The sequence below is a fragment of the Anser anser genome (genome assembly GCF_964211835.1).
Source record: "Anser anser genome assembly, chromosome: 2".
In the NCBI taxonomy this organism is placed as follows: domain Eukaryota; kingdom Metazoa; phylum Chordata; class Aves; order Anseriformes; family Anatidae; genus Anser; species Anser anser.
This window is the reverse complement of record NC_139721.1, coordinates 156,485,102-156,491,414: the sequence shown is the minus strand read 5'-3', so window position 1 is coordinate 156,491,414 and position 6,313 is coordinate 156,485,102. Positions and strand designations below refer to the sequence as shown.

Below are 6,313 nucleotides of genomic sequence, written 5' to 3'. Positions count from 1 at the left end.
AAATTCAGCCTAATGTTTGTTCTGCTTTCCTGCAGGTAATATCCCTGTAGCAGTGGTTTATGCTACTGTAAGAAAAGTATTTTAAACACTTTAATGGCCTGCTTTATATCCATCCTTTCCTTCAGTGGGTGCAAATAATTGCTGGTGCAATTTTGTACCCCCAGTTATTTGCAGTTATGGTGTGTGTCATTGACGTGTCTAACTAGCTGATAAGATACGTGGGTGCAATCAGATGCTGTAATTAGAAGTTTAAATGACACGAACTGCACCCACACATAACTGCAAGTGCAAAATCGTATCCGTAACATCTCAGAAGCAACAAAGAGAGGAAGGACTTGGAAATTTGTCCCTGCAAATGTTAATTTGCATGGCAATAAGCTTGAGCCTATTTGGCAAATACACTTTCATTACACAAGATTTAAGCCAATTGATTCTAAACAACCTGAGAGTGTTCAGACACTTAGCATTAGACACAGCATCTTGAAAAATTATAGTAGTCTGCTCAACTAGGGCAAGGAACTTTTCCCTTCAGTTAGGTAACATGTAATTCACGTCTTCGTTATTGCCTTCACTGTGGCAAGAGTAAGCAAGAGTCCTCGCTTGTGATGACAGATTTTTATAACGATTTCTCAAGGCTGTAGCACAGTGTAAGTACATTTCGTATTTCATGATAAGCAAATGGCATGTAACAAATAAGAAGGTTTTTGCTCTGGAGTTTCTCTCAGCACCATAATCATATAATATACAGCCATATATTCCAGCCTAATGCAAGCCAGAAATTATAATCTGACACCTCTTTGTAGTCATTATCCAAAGCTTTGGGAACCTTAAAGGAGTGTTCCACTGTTTTACTGGGAAAAGACAGATGCATTTTGAGGTTAAATCAGAATCACTGGTGTTGCTCTTATTTCTCCCCCATCTGAGCCCACATGGCTCCACACTTAACCTTCCCCATGCACTGCGGTGTGCACAACACCCCTGGAAATATTTCCTCAAGCTGTTTATTATTTCTCCCTCTTCTGTCCAAGGGAGGCCAAGTGAAAAATTGAACCAAATCAGACAGTACAAGCCAAAGAAAAGCATAAGAGAAGAAAGCACAGAAGGACAAAATGAAAAAGCTGAGAGAGGGGGAGATCGCTTCCTTACATCCCTGCTCCTGTGTTTTGGCTCAGAGCTTGGCATTCCCCCTTGCTGGTAGAGAGCAGTGTGAGAAGCCCATGGCAGAGTAATGCAGTGCAAGCCCCGGTGTGATGCACCACTGCAAGCCTTGCTTGGCCTGCTGAAGGCAGGAAAGCAGTTTCCAGACAAGGAGCCATCGCTTTAGCTCTTTAGGGCAGCCAAAATGCAGTGGTGCCTGCTCTGAACCCTCCCCAATGACTCCAGAGCCACATTGTCCTTCAGCTGTCCTGCGCCTGCTTCTACCGCTGGGATATTCCTGCACCCAAGTGTCTGAGGAATTTCAAAGCTTCAGGAGACATCCATCCCATGTTCAGGAAGTTTTCTATTCCTCAGACCCCAAAAAGTGTCAGCCACATCAGCTCAGGAGCCAGTACCTCCTGTGTATTTCAATGCAGCTCAGACCCCAGTGCTTTCCTGCTGCATCCAGCTCTGCTTCTCATCTCCCGTCTACTTCAAATGCTTCACAGCTGACCCTAGAAGAAACAAGCCAAAATCCCAGCTACCCCAGAAGCAGTCCCCGGAGAGCATGACTCGCTAATGGCAAACAGCTGCAGTCATTAATGTTATCTCAGGGGATCTGGGCTTTAACAGCGAAGGTCCCAGGTTCAGATCCTGTTGACAGACTGTAAGATTAATACTAACAATCTTGCCTAGCAAAATACTGCAGGGATCACCTTCTCCGAGGCCTCAGGTGCTTGGGAGAGCAGGCAGCCGATGATGTATGAGGCACAGTGTTGTCCTCTTGGCTGGGTAAACAGAATGATGCCCTGGTGGCTTTAAAACTTTTTTTCCCCCTACTTTTTTCTTCCTTTCTCTGATGTTTTGCATTATGGCTGTCTGTAGACTGATGGTTTCACATCATCCAAACCAAATGTCTGCTCTCCATTAGGACCAAGGTGTTTTGCTACGTTCTGGGTGTTTCTACTGCCTTTTTTTGCTGCTGAAACTGTGGAGATGCTGGAGGTATCATCCAAGCCATGCCCTTCAGCTCCCCAGACCTACCAGCTAACAGCGGGATGTGAATAGGGATTACAAAACAGCAGGTTCCTGGGTCAGCATGGGACCAGTGCATCTGTAGCCTTTGACTTCCAAAATTCAGTGCAAGGCAGAGTACCTGCTGCTGGTGGTAATTCAAAAGTGGGGCAAGACGATCTCACTAAAGCAAAACCACTGAGATGAAAAGGATTAGATAACATCAGCCACGTTTGTCAAATCAGCTGGAGAGAGCTCTTGGTCCAGCTTTCAGTAGACCTCTGGCTGCATGGCGCTGCCTCGAAAACACCAACCTTCACCTCCATCCCCTGGGACACAGGAGAGGGCAGGGGAGCCACCAGCTACAGATAAGGTTTGGCTGTGGTAATAAGGAGGCCATTGCAGCCATGAATAATCTGTTTTCTACAGTCTCCACAGCCCGTGTGGTGTGAAAAGCTGGACAAGGATTTGTAAATGAATTGAGCCCAAGAGTAATTACACGTTCCTGCAGATTACTTGGTGCCGTAATTGCACTTAGTATTTACCATGTGACCTAAGCCAGAAATAATCATGTATTTACTTTATATTTATATTGTAACGTGCCATGTACTGTAATTATACTGCCACTCCATGGTACTTAACACATCATCGAATGTTCCACAATTATCATGTTAGTAAATAGCACTTACCGAGATTTGTGGCCTGTAATTTCAAGCATTACCTGCTAAAGATTTAGTGTAGCAATGTCAAAAAACCTGTTTCTTGACCATGCCATTTCATATAAAAAAATGCTAAGTCCTAGAACTTAGAAATCAGTTTTTTAAAATTCATAAATTGAAAATACAAAGGAAAAGCTAGATTTGGAATTAAAGGTTTTTCCAGTACAGTAATCGTCCATTCCATAAAGATTTCTCTGAATCCTGCTACTCAGGGTGGCAGCAGATTAAAAGTGAAAACCTTCAAACTCGTGTGATTAAATGGAGGTGTTAAATCTAACTTGAGACTCTTAAATAAAAAATATTTTGAAAGAAATTAATATCTACTCAACCTCTCATTTAATTCTGATTAAATCTTTGAGTGGCTAAACCCAAAACTTCTACATTGGATTTTCTGAATGGGCTTATGCTTACATATACATTTGCTCTTAGAAGCATTCCCCTGGATTTCAGTAGTTACTCATGTGACTAAAGTCAAGCATGTGCTTAAGTGTTTTGCTGGTCTAAAGCCAAGGTTTAAGTATGGAAGTCTTAAAATGTTGGTCAAAGTAAACTCAGTTAAACAGGAAAGTTTTAGAATATTTTTTCATGATTGCCCCTTCAGCAGGATTTTTCCATACTATAACAATGATGGATGCCTGGATATCACTTGCCTCTAGTAAAAATTCAGTCAGGACTCAAGATTCGCAGTGAGGGACAATCACCATATTAAGTATGATACAAAACCTTTAACGAAGCCATCCCAAGCTTCCCTTCCTTGCTGATGTTCTATTTCTTGGTTTGATACAGGGCTCCACTGAATGGCATCTAATGTGGAGACCCAAACATGGAATTAGGAATACCTTTTTTTACCCCTCTAATTTAAGAGCACAGACAAGCCATTACTTTAAACTGAAGGATGAAACCCTGGTTGCACATGTAGTTGGCAGTTCTGTTGTTGAAGTCCTCATAGCCCAATTTTCTCCCTCAAAACCTGATCTCTTACTTCAGCCTTGATCTGCCCAATATATACAAATGAGCTTAACTTTAAACACTGATAGTACCATTTACCTCATTAACTAGAGCTGGATGAATAATTCATAATGCATAATTTATCCAATGAATCTCACTTCTTTTTGTGTTTGTGAATTGTCTGCAAATAGATTCTTGATTGGACTCTTCATCTAAAATTATTTGCAGGTTTCTTCGGTGAATCATAATCAGTCTGCGGAGCATTTAAGCGGTGCATAGCGAGCAGTCACAGTTTGCAGCTCACGCTGTGTGGGTTCGCTGTAGGAACGTCAAGGTAACGCTCCTGTTCCCTCGATGGAAAAATCTTATGTAACTAACCAACAGCAGTATGAATTCTGAACTGCACATATGAGCGTAAAACTTGAAAATTCACACCCTTGCTGAGTGTTGTTGTCGAATTGAGAACCTTCCTTCAGCGAACGGTCAAACGGTACTACAGGAAAGTAAATACCAAAGCTGCAATATGTGCCTGCAGCAAATCTGCAGGCTGGGAAACATGAGCAAAGTTACTGGAGGGCAACACATCTCAGCCTAACAGCTGATCCATGATAGCTGTCCCTGTGAACGCTCCCATTAGGAGGCAACCTGAATTTATTGAGCCTTTCCTCGGTGGAGGTTAAACCAGCAGATTACCTTGCACTTGCTGTGGGCGAGGAGTTCTCATATGGATGCAAATTGGCAGTCACAGGGGGACTTGTTCATGTTTCTAAGGCCTGAAGGTTTTTTTCCATCTAGCTACCCTATTTACTGTAGAGAAGGAAGATCTCACCCAGGCAAAGTATCTTCTGCAAGGGCAATGCAATTACTTGCAAAGTGCTCGGGACCACTGCCTGCATTAAAGCTGGTGGAACTAGAAAAACTCTTGTCAAGCTTTTGTCATGAATACTGCACTGGCCTCTATGAGCAGAGACAAGAAGCCAGCCTGCTTTCGACTACCATAGCTCCCACCACTGCTTCACTGTATGCAAGTGACCTAAATTTGGTGAGAGAAGTAGCAGAGAATCCCTTTTCTAACACCCCCCCGCCCCTCGTTCTGCAGGGCTCCCTGAGCAAATCCTTCAAACCCATTGACCCTATCACAAGTTAAGCACTTGCTTTCCGTAAACCATGTGCTTACGTGCTTTGCTGAGTGGATTTGGTTTGCTAAATTAGGACTTTGGTTCTAAGTTGGGAGATTTTGTCTGATTAAATCAATCTTTACTATAAAGGAACATAATAACCCTTCAAAAACAGAAACAGACAAGCCCAAAACCGATGCAGTGTAGCCCAGGGCCACGTTCAATATGTAAAGATTAATACAATTAAAAAAAAAATGCTGCTGTCATAAAACAGTCCCCAAGGTGGTCAGACGCAGAGTAGACTTTCAAGTACATCATTTTGCAGAGAAAGAGGCAGCAATGAATATGCAGAAGAGGATTGGAGCTGTCAGGCGAGTGTAGATGAAAGCATGTGACCAGTCACCCCTTTGACCTGCGCATCAGATTTCGAAGGGAAAAGGCTAGTTTTCAGGCTGCCTCCGAATACAAAGCAACCACGTCTGCGACCACTTCACATAGTGCTGAGCAAAAAGGTGGGTTTTGCGGGAGGAAGATCACAAAAGCAGGGAGGATCTCCCAGGCTCAGCATTTGTTCGAACATGAAGAAGAAGTCAAAGACATTTTTTAACGAGTACGGGGCTGCGTGTTGCTCCAAAGAGACCATGGGGGACCAGAATTTTTTACTTTTCAGAGAGATAGATGCTGTGATTATCATCAGCCAAGATAATGGACTCACTGTTCCGGCTTTGCCATGTCTGTCAATTTTGGCACAATAGTTTGATACAAAAAGTGCGAATGGAAAAGATGGTAGTGAATAACTTCTATGACATTAGGGCAGGTGAGCTCCAGTGGTAACGTGATATATTTTTTTCATGCTTGAGGAAATATTTGGTCTTGGCAAGCACATTGTTAGCTTTACTACACAAGGCTGTAGGACGAAGGAATGACAGGAGTAGCACAGGAACGTATTCCCTGCATTGATCTGCCATCAGTTTTTAAGAAAAGTCTTGGAACTAGACATGGTACCTGCATTGGGCTCCTCAAGGGAAAAGATTATCCTCTGTGCTCTGGTCTGTGCTGGCAGACATTTAAAGACAAGGGATGTACAAGTACTTCATTGCGGACATCTTAACAAGCAAGTCACCCTGGATATCTGCTCCAGCTCACGAAGGAATGCCTGAAAAGTCAGGCTCTATGATCTAGAACGTGATCATCCATTACTCCCACCTGGTTTCTGGTATCAGCACACTGCACCTCGCCCTCAAGACAAGGAGCCAAAGACGAGCCCCCAGCTTGCAGGGGGTTAATGCATGGGGAAATAGATTAACCCATTTCCTGGCGAGATCTTTAGTGTAACCTCATTCACGCCACAAGTAATATGAGCAAACTTCATGACCC

The 6,313-nt window shown here is 43.1% G+C and overlaps 1 long non-coding RNA gene across 1 annotated transcript; it reads left to right on the top strand.

Annotated features, from left to right (window-relative positions):
- The first annotated feature begins 1,785 nt into the window (after window positions 1–1,785).
- LOC310895746 lies at window positions 1,786–2,855 on the top strand. Its single transcript, XR_014580926.1, has 2 exons — window positions 1,786–1,929; window positions 2,069–2,855. It is a non-coding gene; the product is annotated as an uncharacterized lncRNA (long non-coding RNA).
- The last annotated feature ends 3,458 nt before the right edge of the window (window positions 2,856–6,313 follow it).